Here is a 23,684-nt window from a genome sequence, read left to right on the forward strand (position 1 = left end):
TGTTAATCTCTGGAGCTCTGAGCATCTGCAGAGGATTAGTGTTTTTAATCAGCTGTAAGACAAGCTGAGGTTATGTTCGTAAATGTTGTGTGTATTTTTACCAGATGAAGCCTGAGGTGTCGTAAAGGAGTCGGGGTGCAGTGATCACATTGACTCCGCCTGCATATCAGGTCAGTAAATAAGTTGGATGATTCGATCATCCATCATAACAATCGTTCTCTCTGCTCGCCGAGTCGCCATTAATGCAGATGCATTCATGATATGCGTGCGGCTGATGGCAGCAATAAGCGATGGCGGCAGGGGGTCAGGAGGATGTGGTGTGTCAGTTCTCCTGGCATATCATTATTTGCCCTCTACGTGCCCATCGCTTGCGAGATACAGTAATAGAACGCTGTCAATCTTGCTTCACACCTCCGCCTTCACATTCATCCTGTTATTTAGGAGTGTAAAGCAAATGATGTCTTGAGTAGGCGCTATCTTTCAGCCATGGCTTCGTGAAGCTTTTTCCCATTTTCTCCAGTCGGAATGAATTACAGATTCCAAACCTACTGGTTGTGAGGATTCGAATCTGATGCCATGTGCAATCTCTGATGATGTATTAGCATTAGGGTCAACGGTCAATTAATTAATTGCGTTGCATGTAATTCAAGGACATTCCGCTTGTTGATCATTGTAGAGCCTTGACTCATCTATTGAGTTTACTGTTTGGTCAGATGGAATAATCTGGAAGCTTCATTGTTCCACAGAACTCAACATTTTCCAACAAACCTCGAGAGCGCCTCGTTCTGGTTTTAAACTCAATGTGTTTTAGTAGGAGGCGACAGAAAAGGAGAAACTGCTTCCTGGAGCTCCTTTATACTAAAGAAAAAGCACAAAACCTCTTTCCCTCAGGATATAATGCAATCTTTACCAACGTGTATATATTACCGGGAGTTATTTCTACTGCTCATTATATAGAAGGGAAACAATCCCATAATCTTGACATGTCTCCATGTGCAAGAAAAATGGAAAATAAATCCTATCTGAACAGGACTTTAGACAGATATTTCAAATTTTGTACATTGCTATAAAAATGGCAACAAGGTAGAGAGGAAAAGAAATTCATTTTAATCAAAAAGGCAACTGTGAGGTAATGGTGTGATCATACACCGTGACTAACCATGAAAGCATGACACCTTAACAACTTCAAACCACGCAATTCTCTACAAGGACTTGATTGCATAATAGGACTGCATGTTGGAATCTATCATCAGTGGCAGCCTAATTAAAATGGGCATAGCCACACTGCACGCAAAGCTGAGCTAAACTATTAATCACCAAGAGCATCCCGAGTGCAGAGCCCACCGGCATTAGTGAATTGTTCAGGAACACAATAGCTAAACAGGAACGAAAGCCTCAGAAGGTTAAGTCTATAAATTACTCTGGAGTGTGAGTGTGTATGATTACATTTCCCCAATCCAGGTATCTGGGGAAGGCCCAGGGCCCATCACGCCCGGTCCATACAGGCCCGCCTCTCTCATTACACTCTCGCAGCTGGACAGTTTTTCCTCATGCATCGTTCTCTAAATGCTCTCTGGTTCCTGAAGGCAAAGCCACAGCTGATTAATAGAGAAGGTTCCTGTGTTCTGGGAGATAAGTTCCTGCGTAAACATTTGGGCAGCCCCTGGAGGCATGATGAAGTAGGAGGAGAAAGCTATACACAGAACCAGACCAGGGGGAAGAGAATGAAGAATGGCATGCTGGCTGAGATGGAGCTCCTCCAGGCATGAGAAAACACAAAGGTTCACCACTGCAAAGGCTACAGTGGGAGCGAGAAGATGGAAGAATGTAATTTTGCACAAATTCATTTTCAATTGCTGCACCGAATAGGGCACTGCAGGCATACTGAGAACCTTACAGATGATTTGGCAGATAAATGTATGGTTGCAGTTTTTTTACAATTATCCAAAAGCACTGCAGATCACTGGACTGTGATTGATCAGAAAGTCAATCAGTTTTCAGTGATATAAGAATTCTTTAAGTTCTGCTACATCTTCACGACAGAGAAGTTTATGCTTCTTTGCATTTATGCGGTTTCTCAGTACATGACTAGGTTTTCTAATCAGTGCTAAACTTTTTTTCTCTTTAAAAGATAGAATTAAAGAAAGACTGATGAGGAAACCACTGGCTCTAGGTGCCATAACGGACGTTACAACAGGAACTAACTGGTTTCACAGATATTATGTTGGCTTGTAAGAGCCAACATACTGTTTTGCTTTATAAGTGTCACAACCGGGGACGGAAGGAGACAGACCCGTACGCAGGATAGCTTCAAAAGAGGGGGGTTTAATAAACAAATAAGACATAGACAGAAATGACAATAACTGAAACAATACGAATGACAACATTTAACAAGGACTAGACATGACGAGGGGAAACGTAACTAATGATCCGCGCTGCACTCAGCAACGCGGCTCACTTAAATATAACACAATGATGACACAATGAGGAGCAGGTGTGGTGACAGGGAGGAGCAGACGAAGGCGGGGCAGACACGTGACGAGGAATGACAACACTAGCACATGGCCAAAAGTCCGGGCTGAGTCCTGACAGAACCCCCCCTCCAAGGCGCGGCTCCCGAAGCGCCAAACCCTGGCAGAGTCCAGGAGGGGGGGCGAGGCACATGGCGAAGGCAGATGGGGGGAGCAAGGAACACGGCGAAGGCAGATGGGGGAACGAGGAACACAGCGAAGGCAGATGGGGGAACGAGGAACACGGCGAAGGCCAATGGGGGGAGTAAGGCACACGGCGAGGCCGGTGGGGGAGCAAGGCACACGGCGAGGCCGGTGGGGGGAGTAAGGCACACGGCGAGGCAAGCGGGGGGAGCAAGGCTCACGGCGGCACAGCAGCGAGGGCCGAGCGACGTCCTCAGCCGAGCAGAGGGGCCGAACGACGTCCACAGCCGAGCAGAAGGGCCGAGCGACGTCCACAGCCGAGCAGAAGGGCCACGCGACTTCCATGGCCGAGCTGAAGGGCCGAGCGATATCCTCAGCCGAGCTGAAGGGCCGAATGACGTCACAGCCGAGCTGAAGGGCCGAGCGATATCCACAGCCGAGCTGAAGGGCCGAACGCAACCCCGACACACCGCAGCAAGCTCACGTCCTGATGACCAAGGGTGGGAGGGTGGGAGGGTGGGAAGGTCCATCGCCCTGGGCCTGCAGCACCCCCCGCGGAAGAAGTGAAGCGACGCCCTCCTCGGACGGAACCGGAACTGGAGCGACGTCCTTCACTGAAAAAAAAAGGCGGGGCGATGCCGCAGGGCACCAAAAAACAAAAAAGGAGCAAAAACAGGTTGGTGACATCCTCCGCGAAGGAAGTGAGGCGACGACCGCTTCGGACAGAACCGAAAGTGGAGCGGCGTCCCTCACCGGAAAAAGGGCGGAGCGATGTCACCGAGAAAAGAAAAAAGGACTGGCGGAACAGTCCAGGGGAAGAGGAGGATAAAAAGCCGGTCCGAGCTGGAAGCTATCCTGCTGGGTCTGCTGGGTTTTAAGGCGGATCATTCTGTCACAACCGGGGACGGAAGGAGACAGACCCGTACGCAGGATAGCTTCAAAAGAGGGGGGTTTAATAAACAAATAAGACATAGACAGAAATGACAATAACTGAAACAATACGAATGACAACATTTAACAAGGACTAGACATGACGAGGGGAAACGTAACTAATGATCCGCGCTGCACTCAGCAACGCGGCTCACTTAAATATAACACAATGATGACACAATGAGGAGCAGGTGTGGTGACAGGGAGGAGCAGACGAAGGCGGGGCAGACACGTGACGAGGAATGACAACACTAGCACATGGCCAAAAGTCCGGGCTGAGTCCTGACAATAAGCTTATTATTATTTAATTAATTTATCAAGAGTAACTACTCCTAGAGCTTTCGACCCATATGCACCAAAATCGGTCTGGTCTGAGGTTTGTTGCTATTACTTTTCCAAGCGATTGGCGTTCCGTTACTCACGGTACCAAGTCCCAAATTAAGCAAAATCAAAAGATTTCGACAACATTGACATGTGATATATCAAAACACTCAGAACAATATGGGGAACTGCATCACAGGTATTCTGCTGATGTCATGTGATATCATGTGCAGCCCCACCCTCAAAATAAGCAAAATAAAAATTACCACAAAATGAACATGTGATATTCACTCGCCTCCAGAGGTTTTAGCACCCTAGCATATTGGCCTTTGGGAATACTTGCTTCGTCAAGCCAATATCAAAAATTTCGTCACAACGAACTTTACAAATCTAGTTGTAAGTTGTTGTGTTGTGAAACCAAAAAAGCATCTAGTGACATTCTGTAATAAGAAAACAATCAACTTGGTGTGGAGTGGTAACAGCAACAATGCTTTTTCACACCACTCTGTCATATTTTATTCCTTTCATAACCCATTTTATAAATTGAATGTATAACTGATAAATTGTTGGTAATCCCTTTTGTCCAGGATAAAATTCCCCCTGCTCTCCCCCAGCTGTGCTACATTATATATTTGTGACTGAATTTCCATCAGACCTTGACTTGACTCCATATTAAAAACAAATTGATTGAAGCCATTACTGGAAATCAATTACATCGATGGTGAAATGAGCAACATCTGACACTCCAAAAATGTCCACCACTTCAGACCAAGGAACAAAATGTCAATGTCAATCAAGAATCTATAAATAGTGCCCTCACTTTTTTCCCCTCAGTCACACTGTTACGTTCCCATGGAGGAGCAGGATGCTGGAGAGATTGTGAAAGGGTCAGATGGGAAAGAAAAGATGAGGTCATGTGCACCTCATGTCACTAACTGAAGCTTACAGAAAGAGTTGGAAAAGGCTTTGTGTCTGTTTTTCACTTTATGTCACCTTGACTGTCTGAGGACACACTGTGCATCAACAACTGAGAAACCTACCCAGCGTTTCATGCAGTTATGGATCTTCTTCCATAACCTCCACATGAGCACAACCGGAAGTATTTAAATTGTATACCACAATTACGTAGATAGACTAAACCCAAGTTTACATACAACATGAAATCCTAGATCAGCCATACTCCAATAAAAATCAGGAAAGGTCCAGTTACGAAACATTGCCTGCATCTTTGATTAAGGCATGGAGAAGCAACTTGACAATGTAGACAGCAATCACCTGTTAATGCTTAAACATTAGTGCTTTGTTTACTGCTTTAAATAAGACAAAGGTTTTTTTTTCCATCCCAGGTGAAATGCTTTGCTGCGTAAACATCTGAACCACATCATCTGCCAGTTGATGATCCCTTGTGTGGAGGAGGTTTTAAATAATCATATTAACACTCTGTAGTATGTATTAGTAAGTGGTTGCCATATGAGGAAGTGTAGCACTGTAGCCCCAAACTGTTTGTCTCAGTGCATTTTCCTTCACCTGGGTCTTACTCCTTCCTCCTCTGTGTTCCATACTCAGCTTATCTCACATCGCTGACGGCAAAGTCAACCATCCAAAGCTGCTAACACCCACCACCATACATTGTTTTTATACACAGCTAGTCAGAGGTCATCCCTGCTGAGGCTGTAGTACACATTGCAGGATCTTGACTGGACCCGGTGCTACCCCCTGAGGCACCCCAACCATAGAAAACAGGCTAAACTGAGTTCCTGTGCCAACTTCTGCACAGATTTTTTTAGACATGAGAGGACAATGTCGATTTGTTTGAAGACTCATGAAGCTCTGTGGTTAAAGTGAGAATATCGTCCAAGTTTGGATTGTGCAATTCTGGCCTACAGGATTTAATCTTTGAGTATATTATCTATTAGCATGACTAGTGATGTGGTATTAATATGTGCTTGTGTTATATTTCCTGAGAAGAGGCAGACCTTGTCTGACTTTAGTCTTTTTATAGGTGTGATTTCACCGTCTGTCGGTTTTCCAGAATAAAATACCTCTCCCATTGCTGGTATTTAAAATCTGACCTTCATTCGTGACTTTGTGTAAAATTTTATTGCTAGTGCTGAGTGGGTTATTAACGCAACCTGTTTGACAATCTGGTCTTTGCTCACTTTATTAATTCAAACATCAGAGCAAATCCTAAACACCTTGGTTGCCTAGTGACTGTATTTCTGACTACATTGTTTCTTGACAACCAACAACTTATGCTTCCTGGTTCATGAGATTTGACAAGTAGCCTGGATGCAAAAATACGGCGTAATAGGATTAGCCATTAGCCACTCCAGGTCCACTTCACTGCTCAATTGCTTGGTCTAATAGCTGACCTTCCTCCATGACTCTTTGTAAAACTTTATCACTAACAATGAGTGGGTCATCAATGATCTTCTGGATATTATTTCATTAGAGCAAATCCTGTCCACATCATTTGCTCAGTATTTCTCACTAAAACATCTCTAACCTACACAACCAAGAAGAAGACACTACCTTATTAATTGGTTTTAAAAACCAAACAGGACCTGTCACAGAACCTAAAACACTTGGCAAAGGAGCTCTGGAAGCAACATTATAATATAGTACAATGGGCTAGCTATTATCCACTGCAGGTCACTGCTGGATAGGTAATATCTGACCTTCTTACATGATGGTTTTAAAGCCTTTATTGCTAGTGCTAAGAGGGTAATGAAAGGCAACTTTGTTAGACCATCAAGATATTCACTCAAATATCATATCATCCAATGCCTGGTCAGTGTATTTCTGCCTTGATTCAGGAACAGATGGAGTCCTGGCTATAGGCCAGTGCCCCACAGCCTGAATTACTTAAGAATGGATCTTTGGAAGCAAAAGTTATGCTGTAATGGGATTGGCCAAGGACAGATTACATTTTACATTATAGGAGAGGATGAGAATATCTTTTCCCTCCTGTAATTTGCTGTGGTTTCTGCTGGCACTCTACGAAATCGGCCACATTACATGTGCACAATCCAAGTGTGGAAGAGGATTAGTGCAGCGTATCAGTCATTGCAGGATACTCTCAGACTCCTGATGTAAAATACAGCAGTGGCCATGGCCAAATCCAATCCACTGCCAACAATCCCTTTAGAGCCGCCAAGTGAAAGTGTGTTGTGTTGTTGCACGCTCCAGCTCACTGCAGAAACACACTGCAAATACACACCTTCTATAAACAGTGTAGCTGTTGTTTCATTAGAAATCCATTTGAAATGATCAGCCATTGCTTGGTTTCTTTAATGAAGCTCCCAGGTTTCACTTCAGGTCCAAAGAACACTTTTGTGCCAGAGTTTAGCTAATCCCCCACCACTACTGGATGACACTACATAATGGTCCAGGCCAGGTTATCTCACCTGCTGGATGGGGACCAGAATAAAAACTTGTATTAAAACTAGTATTCTAAGCAAGGAGGCAAAGACAAAGACAAAAAGGAACATAAACTGTAGATACAAGGCAGGAACAGACTATATGTGAGGCTAAAGCACACACACCAGCAAAAGCTTGACAAAGATACACACAGAAGATAAGCAGAACATAAACAGAGACACTAACAAGGAATAGCATGTGGGGCTGATGGAAAATGTAGCTCAGCACTATGTGGTCCTACTATGACACAGAGAAATGCATAGAATTAAAATATTTATGTATTTCTTGTAAAATTAGTGTAGTGGTGTCAGGGGGAAATAGAAGGTTTCAGGTTCAACACAACCCATTTAAAGCAGAGGTGTGGAGATGTGTGCTGGGACAATATATTTGCAATAGCAGGCTTTAATTTAATTTTTTTTTTTTTAAGCAGGCTGTTTTTGTCTCACTTGAGGAGAGATCTGAAGTTTGCTGGAAATATCAAGCCCAAGATCATTAAGCCTTTGGTGCTGGGAAAAATGTCAATGTGAAGCACCACTTAGACACAAAACATAACACTTCTAATAACATTTATAGCAACGTACTAATAATTAATGTGTAGGCATTAAGAGGTAACTGCTGTAGCCATTCAGTCAGGAATAAGCAGTAATTTTATGTAATTCTCTCATTTTTAGAAGACATCATTTCTGACAGCCTTTTTAGCTGAAGCTCCAAAACTTGATGAATTCACAGCAAACGTGTCAAAATACTGGAAGCTGATTAAAGCAGCGATATCTCAGGTAAATAAATAACAGTGATCGTTGCTGCTTGTCAGCGAGACACTACATGGTTTCGCACGTATGCTAGTGAGACAAAAAAAAGATATAAATGATCAGTTATTTCTTGGTCTGCTCAAGGTGTGATTTATAAGCAGTAAATGTGAAGGGAGAGTGATAGGAAGAGGCCAAATACAGATTAAGGAGCCTAAGGAGATAGTGGGATGCACAAAGGAGACTTTTTTGATACATGGCTAAATTTATGGGCTTGACACACAATGCATAAGCGCTCATTTAGCAGCCGTTAGCATGGCCAGTCACTGCTTTGGGGGTGTGCAGTCATTAAGCATGTGGCGCAGACTCCCAGGTGCCAACTTCATAATGGTACAGATGAGCAGAGCTGGAGCCGAGAAACCGCCGCACCATGCTCTCTAAAGGCCAAACGTCCTGGCTCTTTAATCACATACACATACACACACACACTCACACACACACACACACACACACACACACTGTAACTTCTTCTTATCCCACTCACAATTCACTCATACATCATGAAAAAACAAAATTCTGTGAGTGAATTTTAACTAAGTGCTTTTCAGTCTCAGTTCAACATTAAACTGTTCTTATTCCTAGACTTTTTGACCCATTGCTGGTGAATTAGGAGGTGATGAAAAACAAGGCAGGCTGTGTTCCAATATCACCGTTATTGCGACTGTGTTTAGCGTGACTGATGTTTCAATGACTCAAACAACAAAGCAAGCCGAATGCGAAAGAACCACTGCAGGTTCTTTAAGATTACCTCTCAGCCTGAAACATCCCTCCGAACGTCGTTTTATTCCGTAAGCAGCTCTCTCCTCAAGTCAACTCAAACAGTATTCATTTATGCAAAGGTCTCTCTTTAATACTTGGGATTTAATTCAGTAGACACAACTCTGATTTATTCTGGTCCATTCCTAATGGTGTTTTCTGCTTGGAATAACCCAAATAGGTTTTCTGCCATTGTGAGCAATGTGGGCTCCATCGAAAAGGTTTCCAACACAACACACCAGTGGCAGGCATGTTCATCAAACCCTCAGTGAATTAAAACATTTCCAGCTTTGAGATGATCAGAAACCTTCTGTATCAAACCACTGAAGCACTATAGCATACAGTTCATCATCCGGACTGGATTAGTGCTCTGGTAAACAGGAAGCAATTGGATCAATGAGGTGTTTGATTTGAATTATATAGAATCATTAAACAATTGTATACAGTGTTAGTAACAGGCAGAAAACTTTTTTGTTTTGCATTGTTACAGCAGCGTAAGCATCTCCATGAGTAACATCTCTAACTGAATCCCACAGCTGATATTTCTACCACATACAATCAACTTATGAAGCTGCCGTGTATAAATCATGTAGTGTTCACTACAGTGATACAGAAGATCAACACAACCTGACTGAGGAAAAGACTTTCGCTTCACAGCACCCTGATTATCACAGTCCTGGGAGTCAATATAAACTGAGTGGGTGAATAATATGTTCAAGTAAAATGTCAGCTAGCAAAACTAGCAAATAAAATCCCTTCTTTAAGACTCTGATTTTACAGTCGTGTTTGTCAAAGTGACTCCTTATTTACTGAACCTGATCTCTGCAGAAAGGTTAGAAAGTAAATAAAACTATTTCTAAAAAACGATTTTGGAGAATAATATTTTCATTTTCCTCACACTGACCTCACACTGCATCCTGAACGTTCTGGTTAACCTGCCTGTATTGAGGTGTTTTTTTGTCTTCACTTCTCTATTGAGGTGTTTTATTTGAATTCTTTCTAACAGTTAGATGTGTGTAGAGGGGTGCAGGTAGTGGGATGTGAATATAAAGTATACCTCATGTCCCAGTGGATTTGCCCCACAATGAGAGGAAGAGAGCGAGGGACTGGCAGTGTGATTGTATTGAGCTAATCAGTGAGTGCTGTCATACAAACGCATTCATAATAACGTAAAATAATGTAAAACAGCTCCTTAACAAACCAACTCTATTAGCACCACTGTAATGCTGCTGCTCATTAAAACACAATCTGAAGAAAAGAAGAAGAAAAAACAGAAAGTTCCTCGTTACAACTATAGCCATGAGCCACTTTCCTCAGGCTGGAGTTAATCATTCCCAAATAATTAAATTCAATAAACCAGAACTGATTAAATAAAAAAAAACACAGAGTAAATAGACTGGGCAGGATCTGTTTCTTTCAAACGAAGAACAAACTGGTGGAACTGATAGAACAATATGAGAGGCCCTGAACTGTGCCCCTGAGGAACCCCCAGATATTTCTTAATCATAAAAATGTTGTGACCTACGATACATTATCCCCACAGAGCACACGAGTCAATAACCACTAAACTGTGCTGACTGTGATAGAGAGAGAGAGAGAGAGAGGGAGGGAGGGAGAGAGAGGGAGAAAGAGTGAGACAGACAGGCAGACAGAGATAATAAGAGACAGAGAGGAATGGAGAAGGAGAGAGAGAGAGAGAGAGAGAGAGAGAGAGAGAGAGAGAGAGAGAGACAGAGAGAGAGAGAGTTATTTTAATATGTACAGAAAGTATACTAGTCAACACTTAAGCAACAGTCATGCTAATAAAGCTCATTTGAATTACAAATTTGAGAAGGGGGTGGACTGAGGGAGGGGGGGTCAAATAACTGAGTGTGAAAGAGGAGGAAGATATGGAGAGGGAAGAGAGTCTGAGACGGAGGACATGAAAATGCATCTTTCTTAACATCTGCGTGTGTTAATGAGTTTTTCAGATAATTGATACTAATGAGCAGAGTGCGACTCTGACAGGTGTGAGGAGCGATGGATCTTCTGGTCTTCTGATGAAGTTGATGTGATGGATGTGACTTCATGCTCGCTTGACCCTGATGTTTAACTCACCCAACTCTGCTTTTTTTTTCATTTTCATTTTCTGGTAATTGTGTTATTAAGTTTTATTTTGGAGATGAACGACATCTGATTTCTAATTATTAAGCTATTAGTTAGTAGATGTTGTACAATCGCTCTTCCACGCATGAGAAGGAGTCCTTGGAGGCCAAAGGCAAAAAAAAGACCAATTTGTTCTGGATCCCACCAAAATAATGATTCATTAGAAAAAAATCTACAGACATGCCAGTGTGCTAAAGTTCACAGGCCTGCATTTTATTTTTTGAACTTCATCCCAATTTCACTTCCTCAGAAAAAAGTCTCAAAACAAAGTGGTAGTGTGGCAATGATAACCCCAGTGCTGAATTCTGATAAGTCAGAAGGACTTGATGTATTTTCTCTAAAAGAAAGTTCTAATGTGTGATCGTTGCTATAGTAACAGTGAGCATGAACAGTTTTTTAAAGTAATGAGATGTTTATATAGAAGGAGTCTCCATTGACAGAGGTCCTACTCTGGACATCTTTCCAGAGTCTTCAAGTCTTCAGGACAGAGGAGTTTCTTTGCCGTTTCTTGGTAACATGAAAAAACAATCTGTGTTTTATTTTCTTATTGACTTAAAAAGAGAAAATTTAGAGAGGCTGTTGAGTTAATGAGTATTTGAAGCTGCTACAACATAATTGACAACAGGAATCATTCGTTCAAATAAAAGGTAGTAATCATTGGTCTAGATCTGTGTTATTGGAAATCTTCAGCACTGATTGTTTTCTGATGACAACAGACCACCATTAATGTTATTAATCAAGTCTAAATTCCTGCAGTGCCAAAGTTTGAAGCCTTTAGCAATCTCTCTAACTCTTTCAGCGAGACAGCAGCAGAACCTGCAGCTGAAGGAAACGTGATGAAGATCACGGCTCTCCTGCCAGCCACAGGTCATGAACATGAAGTCAGGACAGATATTTCAGCAGGAATTAGACACGGCCGCCTGGAGGCTATCTCACCTGAGCGGAAAGCAGAGGCCGAATCATGCAGCATGTCTTATTCATTTGTTGGTGCCATTAGCAATCGAGCTGTGCAGTGCTAGCTCAGCTTCAGACATCGCTGTGCCCTGAGATGGTTGGCCTCCACGTCCCCGAGGCTCTGGAGAATCCATCGCTGTCGACCACTATGCCGTTTCTGGCCAAACTGCACGGATTTAACATAAAGTATCGTGCCTTAATCTGTGGCAACACAAGGGGAAAAAAACGACCTGGAACAATCGTTTCTCTTTTTCTACAAGTGATAAAGTTTCAAGACCATCTCCTCCCATAAATCTTCACTGTTGTCCAGCATGAACCTCTCATGAGTTAACCTAACGTGAACCTCTTTGTATCAGTGTGAACATTCAGCATATGTGTGTAATGGATTGTGGTCCAATTACTGTGTATTCTAGATGTAAGTTTTCTCTGCACAACTATAACCTGGATAAAGCACTCGTTAAAGATGAGTAAAGATGTTTATCCAGCAGTGTAAGAAAAACAAACTTTCATCGCGATCCTGAAGCACCTGAAAAATAGTGCGTGACTCAGAAGAGGCCAGATTTCAATTCCGAGAGTTGCTTCGCCTGGAAGCACACTGAGTGAAGAGTTCTCATAATCCTCTCCGTGAGAGATGGGGGTGGAGAAGATGGGCAGAGAGTAGCGGTCTGGGGTTGTTAATGAAAGATGGAGGAGCTTCTGGAGAGATGATTAATAAGGTGTAAACGCCACACCTCTTCATGATGCAGGATGAGACATGCTGATGTTTTTCTCCTCAGATGAGGCCGAGTGATTGGGGGCGTAGGTGCTCTGTGGAGTGGATCCACAACTGACACAGAGAGAAACGCTCACCATTAATGCCCCAGCTGGAATCACCTCTGATACGGCTGCACCCTTTCAAAATCTACAGGCCCAGTGTGTTCCTGTGCTTCTCATGGCAGGACACACTGACTCTACCCCAGTGCCCCTTGCCACCATAGGTTAGGTTGCTACCAAGTAGAGGAGCTTAACTAGATATTGCAACATTTTTATCTATTTTCACTCCTCAACTTATTTGCAGTAATATATGTACACAGCTACCTGGATGGAAATTTCAATTTGACAAGGAAAAACTCCCTGAAAAATCATGAAGACTACTGAATGCAATGTACATTCATAGCAGAAAAAGACACTGTATGGAGTGTATCTACATGTCTATTCTAAGATTAAAGTGGTTTAAGAGCTTTTGAAAAATATTTTCATATTTAATCATGTGTGAAAAAGTCAGAGGGACTCTACAGAGTCTAAAACACCGCTCTTAAACCCAAACACTTACCATTACACCTGAAATAATCAGGACCCTACAGCAGCAGGATTTAGGTACGAATCCACAGCATTCAGGTGAGATGATTAGAGTCTAGTGGGAAGACTCTGTTGTACAGGAATGTACATTTTCATTATAACCGTGTGAGACTGTTGGACGAAAAAAAGAAAAAAAAAGCTGGTCTTTTTTCAAAACTTTTCTGTCAGCTTGTTACTCCCAGGCAGTAATGAGCTGAATATTCACGCTCATTAGAAAAACTTAGCACCTAATTTCATTTGGGAAAGTCATTTGTGTTCTACTTGTGCTAATAACCAGGACGGAAAAAAGCTTACAAATGGCTTATAATAGTGCTGCTGCTGGATGAGGAAGAGGAGTAGGAAGAGCCTCTGTATGATGATGAGCAAACAGGACCAATGTCATGGCACTTCTCCCTCCAACATGTCCATGTCTCACCTCCAGTCCTCCTGTGTGCAATTATTGCAATCCATAAAACATAAAAGGAATCGTTAAAGCCCAGAGGAACACAGAAGGCAGTTAGGGCTTTAACAAGGTAAACGTCACCTTCTTCACGTGGGGGGGGAGACTTATCTCTGTGTGATGCTAGGTGGCGGCTTTCTTCTGGAAGGCTGGACATGCACTGCTGGGACACAGGGTCGAAGATGAACTGACAGGGAGAATTAAACAGCTCCTTGAGCAAGATTAAAACGGCGGCACTCTCACATTCATAACCGAGCGCAGGCACTGAGACTGCGTGCAAAGGTGATAAGTAAGGACTTGTTATCGAGGAAAAAGACCAAGCAGTGACTTGGAGCTCCCCCTGAGGAGAAACGCCTCCTTCCTGCAGGGACTGGCAGCGGTGCTCAACCTCCTTTAGCACCGCTGACACTCGTCTGTCTTCCACACATAAAAAAAAATCCTTTAATTTATCAGCTTAGTTCGGATTTCTGCGTTAGTGACGATAACAGCGCCACCGTCAGGTCAAAATAATAACCCACAAAGCACTTTGAGGGCGACAGGAGCCACGCTGGTGCTGATTACGTTCTCTCCCAGACTCCCAGAATGAATCAGCCTATCAGAGGCTGTTGTAATAGTCAGGTGATCACACAGAGTGGCACGTCCACTAGAACTGTTTGGTACTCGAAGGAAATGGAGCATTACAGAGTTACAGAATTATACACAGCTGCCTATCTGTCTTCAGATGTGTGCGTGTGTGTGTGTGTGTGTGTGACAGATTCATTATTCTTATTATTCCATCAATGATATAAAACACATCATTTAACATTAACAGATTTCTTGGCAGCTATTAGCATTTTGCATGTGCATTAGCCACCACTAGTGCACTCTGACCCACATAGCTTAGCTACCTGATGCTACACTAATCTGACTAAAGGATCACATGAACGTTATTGAAGTTAGCACACATTTTCTAGACTTGACACAGATTAACACAAAAAACTTCAGATTTGTTCATGATTCTGACACACAGCAGGAGAATAAACTCAGACTTCCTCTCACTGATCACTGCTGTCTTCCTCGCTGTCTCTGAGACCAGGAGGTGACGCTGACCTCACACACGCTGACATGTCTCACTCAGATGGTCGGAACATGACTCAACAATGTCAACCCGGAATATTCCATAAAAAGAAATCATTCAATAAGTCCATGTGTCTGAGCTGTAAAGTAAATCAGGAGTGTGTGAAATGATTTTCAGCCAGATGAAGAGAAAAATTAGAGGAGCCACAAGCCTCCAGATGCGTGAAAGCATAAAGCAGAGGAGTGTTTATCTCTGATCAGTCACAGTTACAATAAGGACACAAGGTGTAGAATCACTAGTTCCTGGCTAATTAGTGTAGAAGTGCTAGTAATCTAATTGCTAGGCTAGTTTCTGTCTAAATGGTAAAATGCTACCTAGCTTTTTGTTTTAGAACTGCTAGTTAGCTACAGAGGTGGGTAGAGTAGCCAAAAATTGTACTCAAGTAAAAGTACTGTTACTTAAGAATAATATGACTCAAGTAAAAGTAAAAAGTAGACATCCAAATAATTACTTGAATAAGAGTAAAAAAGTACTTGGTGAAAAAACTACTCAAGTACTGAGTAACTGTTGAGTAACGTCTGATTTATTTTTTAACACAAGACAACAATCAGACACAAAAATACAAAATAGTCATTAGGCAAATTATGGCTCATCCAATCAATAAAATAAATTAAAATTAATTAATTACAAAATAGCTTAAATTAAAATAATTCAGGTAAATTAAAGTACTTAATAAATAAAATAATAATAAATAAAAAAAGGCACAAGTAACACAAATTTCCAAACCTTTATACTTTTTTACCAGGCAGAACTAGAACGAGGCAGCCCATAAATTCTCATAAAACTGTGTGTGTGTCTCCAGTGACAGAACAACAAACGGAAACACACACACATTTAATTTCTTTTGTGTTGTGATTGTTGAACATTTGATGCCTTGATGAAAGGGCAATAATAATGAAATACATCTCTACTCCTTTAATTAATTTCAGGAAGCCTCTAGTACTTTCCTTAGTTTCAGGTAAGCTAAAGCTTCTGGTTGCAAAGCTGTTTTTGTTTCTCAAAATATCTTCCTTCATGTTCATCAGAACAAAGAAATTTATACAGGTTTGTAACAACATGAGAGTGAGTAAATAATGACAGAATTTTCATTTTGACTGAACTATCTTTAAATGTGTGTGTTCGGCGCTGCAAGAAACGACACGTCTGATGTCATCTGTTTGTCGGCTCTTGCGGCGCTGAGTAAAGTTGAGCACATAAAAAAAAAACGCGAAACAGCTGAACTCGACAAAACTGCTCTGTGTACTGCATGCCTGTCCATTAATTCAATTGTAATAGCGGGAAAAGTTCTCCCTTATTTCTCAGCGTAAGAAATACAAGGTGTGAACTGACTGAAATGCGTGTCTCACGGTGAAGACTTGAGAGCTCTGTGATATGTAACCTAAAAGACAAACATGCGCCTAAACATGCGCCTTTGACTATAGCAAAAAAAACATTTAGGACATGTTTCCTCAAGTTAGATGTTGAGTTTTTGAATGCTGAAATGTCCGTTTGCTTTGGCAGACACAGAAGTCACCTCATAATGTAGCTGCTCTCTTGCACTTTTACTAAGGTAAACATGCTTCCAATATGAGGCCAGGGGTGCGGGTTTTCCTCCTCGTTTGTGTCTGCATTGCCGACGGTTGATTCTGACATATTTGTGTTGCTAACTAACCCGTCCCGCCGCTAAGATTGAGTATGGTAACGTGACGAGTCTGCACAACTACAGTACGTTTGATTGGTGAAACAGTCACGTGGTAGAGCCTTAGCGGAAGTTTCTCTATCTGTCAAAATTAAACATTAAAATTGATGCATAGAATACCAAAGAGGTAAAAAGAAAAGTAACGAGATCATTGTAGCCTAATGTAGCGGAGTAAGAGTACAGTACAGAGTTCTTCTTTACAAATCTACTCAAGTAAAAGTAAAAAGTATAGTGATTTAAAACTACTCCTAGAAGTATAATTTTTTCAAAAACTTACTCAAGTAAATGTAACGGAGTAAATGTAACTCGTTACTACCCACCTCTGGTTAGCAAGTTGGTGTAGAAAGACCTTTTACAGGACTATGAGTAAAGTCATGAGGAGAGTGATGGTTGATGTTATTTATTTTATTCACTCACTCTCACTTACTCACTCATTTTCTACCGCTTATCCGAACTACTATCTCAGGCGTCATCGGGCATCAAGGCAGGATACACCCTGGACGGAGTGCCAACCCATCACAGGGCACACACACACTCTCATTCACTCACGCAATCACACACTACGGACAATTTTTCCAGAGATGCTAATCAACCTACCATGCATGCCGGGGGAGGAAACCGGAGCACCCGGAGGAAACATGCAAACTCCACACACACAAGGTGGAGGCGGGAATCGCACCCCCAACCCTGGAGGTATTTATTTTATTTATTTGTTGAATTTTATTTTTAAAACACACACCTTGAAACCTCTTTCCAGAAGCTATCAACAGGGCTCTCAAGTTTTGAAGACAGGCAAGAGTGACATTAAAAAATACAAACCAAAAAAAAAACACAATAATGGGGGAGTTGTTGTGTTTAGGGGATCACTGAACAAATTTTAAACAAATACAAAGTATTTATTCAATTTCCATTTATTAATTTGTGTGTGTGTGTGAGAGAGAGAAAGAGAGAGAGAGCGAGAGAGTGAGAGAGATTATGACTGGTGTTATTGTAAGTGTTTGTTGCCTTTTTGGACTCCTTTATCATTTGTAATGTCGCTCCCATTTAAAACAGTTCAACTCAAACCCAGCCATTTTAAGGGTCATGATTGAGGACAATGTCCTGTCCAGAGACAAGCTGTTTCGTGTTGAGGTTTTTTCAAACCTACCATCGAAAATACCCTCTCGGCATCAGCATTAGAATGTGGAAGCACTAAAACCAAGGCTGTGATCTTTGAAAGACAAATACAATGTGTGGCGGGAGAGCGTGACAAAAGACCCAAATAAGTGACTGTCACTCTCAATGCGTGACACTTGAGAGCCCATGTGTCAAAGATATTGTCTGTTAGCCAGTTGAGCTAATCACCTCACAGCACATGCTCATGAGTAACCTCCTCAGGTGAGATTATCGGTTTGAGAAGAGAACTGAATTTCTGAGGAAAATGTAAAGGAGTTGATGATGAGTTGTAAAGTGAGTCAAACTTTATAACAGTGTGTGAAAGAAAGACGTAAAATTAATAATATAATAAAATAATAATGAAACCCTGCTGTGAGAAAATGTTTAACCTTCTGTATCTGTGTAACGGTTGATTTACTGGAGACTCAGGAGTATAACTTCATGCAGACGGGGGTTAAACACACACACACACACACACACACACACACACACACACACACACACATACACACACACACGATGTGGACTTGTGGCACATCACAGTGTCTGTTCTTATCTGCTAATTCAATTCCAGTCCTTAATGAAGGTGTTAATACAGTAATCCTGTTAGAGTGAAGAGGAAAAGGTTAATTTTATGCAATTACTTCTGACTTTAATAGAATTTCCAGCATTAAAAATAAATCCCCAGGTTATTGCCCTCTGTTAATCCGTGACTAATTACACCATAGCTGCTGATGCCATCTCAGGGTATAGGCTAAAATATTGTCAAATAAGTGAATATTCTGTTAAACTGGTGCCCCACACAAACTGAAGACCTCTTACACACCGTGACTCACCACTTCGTCCAATCAGCTGCCTCCTACATGCTGATCATCCAATCACATTACAGCATGCCCTAACAGCTGCTCAGTAGACTCTGCTGAAATCAGCAATTCTGACAAGCAAGGATTTGGAATACCCTTCAGAGTCTCTCTCTCTCTCTCTCTCTCTCTCTCTCTCACACACACACACACACACACACACACACACACACACATACACACACACACAAACACAGACAGACAAACATCCTCTGGCCAATAGCCAGAGATATCAGAAGAGAATATGAGGCGCAGCAGGATTTCTCTGTCGGATTTAGTGACAATTTGCACTTCAATAAGCCAGGGCAATCTTACACACACACACGCGCGCACACACACACACACACACATACACACACACACACCACACACACACATACACACGTTCATGGAAGTATGCTTAATCACACTGCATACTCTTCACCACCTATCATATCTTTAAGGAGGGTCAGTGGCTAATTACAAAATGCGCTGCTGTCTCCCACACACACACACACCACACACACATACACACATACACACGTTCATGGAAGTATGCTTAATCACACTGCATACTCTTCACCACCTATCATATCTTTAAGGAGGGTCAGTGGCTAATTACAAAATGCGCTGCTGTCTCCCACACACACACACACACGTTCAGCTAATATGGCTAATTGATCCTGTGTGTGTGTATGTGTGACTGCGCATTCCCTCCATGTGTCATACTATACACAAGTCTTATCTTTTTAAAGAAAGTGCACAAATATATTACACACAATTCAATTGAAACACCATTTGTATTATTTTTATCCTTATATGAGCCAAATAAGAGGTATCCAGTTTTTGTGTTTTTGTGTATTTTAGCATGTTTTTGTGCTTTTGTCTACTCTAAAATAATCAGATACACAGAAGTGTATAATAAATTCATTCCACACCCATAGAAACCATAGAAACCAATGTTTCTCAAACCTGTGATTGTGTATAAAAATGTCTTTATATTAAATATTCTCTTTAGGTCTGAATCAGAATCAGAGTCGAGGAATAAAATGTATTCTTTTCATTCAATAAACAAAAACAATAAGCATACCAGTACTGTGTGTCAAAACTCTAATTAGCCATGCTAGCTAGTAGGCTTTTAGCATAATAGGAGATAATATTAGCTTGTTAGAGCAGACTAACTTTTTGAAGTAAAATATAATGACAGAAAAAAGACATTAACATTCAGAGGCAATTCTTGTTCGTGATTGGTCAGCTAAATCTTGTAAAGTTCCATTTATACGCAAGGCATAACATAATAGCACAACATGATCATAAAGCGCTATGTGATGTACAGAAATGAGAAGCGCTCAGGGCTCTGCACTGTAAGATTGCAAGATGTCATAAATGATGGCTGTAAATATTTTGTGGCGTTATAAAAGCAGCCATAACGTGCATTAGCATCAGAGACGAGGTCTCACATTAGCATAAATAAACCCGATGGCGTGCTATCACGAGTGTTTAATGGGGAAAAGCTCCATTGGTTTTGGCCGAGCTCACGAGAAGAGGTGCTAATTCCTGGCTGGACGTGGTGTCAGAGCTCGTAATCGCTGCTCAGACAGTCCAATTCTGCGGCACTCTCTTGGTGAGGACACCTTATCTGGCTGCGAGCAGCTCTGCAGCGAGGATGCTGTAATTGATATGACATTTATATAAAGAGCAGCCAGTCACACGCTCGATAAATATAAATAATGAATAAATATTCTAATTAGAAAGCGAGGACGGCTGAACGAGCCAATCAATTACAGAGCGCAGAGATGACGAAACCCGCGGCTAGTTTCTCATGCCTTAAACCGAGCATAAATTGGCCTCCTTCTTTTTTCTTTCTTTTTTTTTCTCAAACCTGATAATGAACAGAGTGTGAGAGGGAGCAGGCAACGGACTTGAATCAGCACTTTGATTGAAATGTCAGGGTTTTTTTCTTCTCGTTCTTTTATGCTTGTCTTTTCTTGGTCCTTTCACTTTGTCACCATTAACTCCAGTGAGATATTCCATAAGATCCTTACACACAGTACACACCATACCAGCTGGACTTACTCACTCACTCTCACTCACTCACTCATTTTCTACCGCTTATCCGAACTACCTCGGGTCACGGGGAGCCTGTGCCTATCTCAGCCGTCATCGGGCATCAAGGCAGGATACACCCTGGACGGAGTGCCAACCCATCGCAGGGCACACACACACACTCATTCACTCACGCAATCACACACTACGGACAATTTTTCCAGAGATGCCAATCAACCTACCATGCATGTCTTTGGACCGGGGGAGGAAACCGGAGCACCCGGAGGAAACCCCCGAGGCACGGGGAGAACATGCAAACTCCACACACACATACATAGGAATCGAACCCCCATCCATGGAGGTGTGAGGCGAACGTGCTAACCACTAAGTCACCGTGCCCCCCCAGCTGGACTCATTATGCCTTTATGTCTGTGTGTGTGTCTGTGTGTGTGTGTGTGTGGTGTGGGGTAACATTGTTGAGGTCAAGATGACTCCTCTGTGTATCCTGCTGAATTGACCGTGTGTGTGTGTGTGTGTGTGTGTGTGTGTGTGTGTGTGTGTGTGTGTGTTGGATATGGTTGAGGTCAAGATGACTCCTCAGTGTATCCTGCTGAATTGGCCATGTGTGTGTGTGTTTGTGTGGATATTGATGCTTGTCTCTTTCTCTCAGTTCGGGTTGCTCTGATTAGTGACAGAGCTGAAGAGCGGCATTGTGGGACCGTCATGAACATCCTCTCACATGAGTGAGGTTAAGTGGATCTCTTCACTTTAGAAGGAAACTCTTTTTTCTGCTTTGTGGCTCACTTCCTGCCGATTCATTAATCCTTTGTTCACTTTAGGGAGTTTCTCAGTTCTATGCTAATGAGGACTTTAAATAAACGACAAACCCAAACGATTAGAATGTGTAAGGAACAATGTGTGTGGTGCGACTATATTTCAGGTCCTCACTCAAGCTTTGATTCCTGTTTACTCCAAAACTGACAAGAGAGGACTCATCCTCACCTGTCATATACAACACTTATTATCATTACCATCATATTATCATGTTAAAAATAAAGCTTGAAAGGAAGCAGCAGATGGTTGGTATCTCTGGTGAGGGTTCGTAGCTAGGACAGTTAGCTCAGTTTGCTAATCTAATCTAATCTAATCAGAGATTGGAGCTAGTATGAAGCCTCATTAGTGTGTGACAAATGTGTTTAACTTGTTTCTCTGAAAGGTTATACATAGTTTGTATTGAAAATAAAAGCTCTGAGCTGAGGCCACACCCCTAGGATACCCAGGCCACGCCCACAGCACCACTGTAATGAATCAGAATGGGTTGGTTGTTGAGTTTGGTTCTTTCCCAGGCAGTTTCTCCACACTGCTGTTTATCAAGTTGCTTAAACTCTGTCTGTGTTTCTGTGAAGCTGCCCTGTGATGGCTCTTGAAGTGGAAGTGTGAGTGTAAACAGAGCTACAGCCCGCTTTCCTAACAGAGCGTCTCTGATCGATGCTACATGGTGTTTTTCCCTCACAAACTGGATAATAGTGCAAGTTAATCACGCTGTCTGCTTTATTTATGTGTAATTATCCACTTGTAATACATGCTGGTGATGAAGCTCTTATCTCCACGTGTAGCAAAAACATACAAACAGTCCATCTCAGTAGCACAGGAAGTCTCCTTCAGTAGCTGAAATGCACTGAAGATCTTCTTCCTGTTGTGCCATCGTGTCCAATCCAGCACCATTTAATGTCCACTGCATTCAGTCCACAGGATGTTTTATGGGTCCCTGGACAGCAGACTGTGCAAGTGCTAGTTGTGGAAATAAAACAGGCATCGGCTTGAAACACTGTCTTACAGTGAGAGAGAGAAAGAGTGAGAGAGAGAGAGAGAGAGAGAGAGAGAGAGAGAGAGAGAGAGAGAGAGATCAATGCTGGAACAGAACAGATGAAGCAAACGGGACATCAGCGTCTCTTCATTACGATCCTGGTACAATCCATGTGCCAATTAAGACAAGGAAATTACATTCCACAGAAAAAAATGATCAGAATTGTGTCGGATGTGATCTGGATCTGCAGTGTTTACAGTCATTTGAATGGATTTGTAATAATTTTTTTGTAAGATATTAAATTTACTTGAGTTAGAAATATTGTCTGTGTTGCTGTAAGAGAGTAAACCTCAGCTCTGGTCTGAGGGGGTGGAGCTTCTACTCACAGGATCGCTTTCATACTGAGCGAAAAGAAACAAAAGCAAACAGCATGCAATCAAACGAAATAAATTCCCTGAATCAGACTGAGATGGACTATTAGTTTTAAAAATGATATAAATATAAATGATTATTATTGTTGTTATTGTTAGTAGTAGTAGTTTTTTGCATATTTTTTAATTTCTTATAGTAATTCTGAAGCTTGAGTGAGGATTTGGATTTTACGAATCAATATAATGCTTGGTCTTGCTGTGCCAAATTCTCCTCTTCCGAATCACAAAGCTTCCTAAATCCCCAGTCTGTAGTCTGATAAATCCTACACGATGCGGAAAAGCTGGCTTAAAGTCGCCTGGCCTCCACCCGGTTACAGCACAGTGAGCGTTTAGCTGGTTAGTGGAGTGCGCAGTGGTGCTGGAGATTCCTGGCTCCGTGGTTATGCCAGTGTGATGTGTAGAAATGTTATTGTGCTGGTCACAGGCTGAGAACAGAACAAGCAAACATAAGATAATCTGTGAAAGATCTGAGGAGATAAGAAGGTCTTTTCAGAGGTGAGGTTCAAGTGTGAGTTTCAGAAAACTGAAAGAAACTCAACCTCATCGACCTCAAACATGTAAAAGCTATTTTTTAGTTTAGAAACGTCTGATATCCTCCATGACTTTTCATTTGTTTTCTTCTTTTATTCTCCTAAACACAAGAAAAACAAATGAAAGTTCTGATATCCTCCATGACTTTTCATTTGTTTTCTTCTTCTATTCTCCTAAACACAAGAAAAACAATACAACCTCCAAGGCAATTAATCAATCATCTTAATGACCTTCAATGTCATCTTTAAATGAGAAGCTTCATAGGAATCTTCACTAAGATTCAAGACCTTTTCTGATTCTTCACTAAGATTCAAGAC

General features: G+C 41.8%; 2 protein-coding genes across 3 annotated transcripts in view; one reads left to right on the top strand and one right to left on the bottom strand.

Moving 5' to 3' along the window:
• grid1b (glutamate receptor, ionotropic, delta 1b) overlaps positions 1 to 23,684 on the bottom strand; it is a 319,760-nt gene that overhangs the window by 270,761 nt on the left and 25,315 nt on the right. The gene's annotated exons all lie outside the window — the stretch shown is intronic.
• The window catches only part of zgc:174164 (uncharacterized protein LOC570656 homolog), a 202,553-nt gene continuing 197,596 nt past the window's right edge, over positions 18,728 to 23,684 (top strand). Inside the window, exon 1 of the mRNA XM_060862343.1 lies at positions 18,728 to 18,734. The gene's annotated coding sequence lies outside the window, so the exon portion shown is untranslated. The remainder of the gene's footprint in view (positions 18,735 to 23,684) is intronic.

Source organism: Tachysurus vachellii, chromosome 2, assembly GCF_030014155.1.
Source record: "Tachysurus vachellii isolate PV-2020 chromosome 2, HZAU_Pvac_v1, whole genome shotgun sequence".
In the NCBI taxonomy this organism is placed as follows: Eukaryota; Metazoa; Chordata; class Actinopteri; order Siluriformes; family Bagridae; genus Tachysurus; species Tachysurus vachellii.